The following is a 276-nucleotide window of genomic DNA, read 5'->3' on the forward strand; positions in this document are numbered from 1 at the left end:
AGAGCTTTCTGGAAAAAAAGAGGGGACAACGCAGGTCTTCCCGCCCGGCCTGACCCCGCGCCCCCTTTACCCCCTTCTCCCCTGCGGGCCTAAACCACGCCGCCCGCTCTTGGCTTCTCCTTCAAGTATGAAGGACCTTGACGTTTCGCCCCGGGGCATGGCGCTGCCCCGCGGCCGCAGCGGCACAAAGTACACGGGGTGGTGCCCCAAGCTGGCGGCGGTGCCGGGGCTCGGCCCGGCCCCTCTCCCTCACCTCCCCCCCCGGGGCGAGGGGCA

The sequence above is a fragment of the Haliaeetus leucocephalus genome, unplaced genomic scaffold (assembly GCF_000737465.1).
Source record: "Haliaeetus leucocephalus isolate CR32 unplaced genomic scaffold, Haliaeetus_leucocephalus-4.0 Scaffold191, whole genome shotgun sequence".
NCBI classification, from domain to species: Eukaryota; Metazoa; Chordata; class Aves; order Accipitriformes; family Accipitridae; genus Haliaeetus; species Haliaeetus leucocephalus.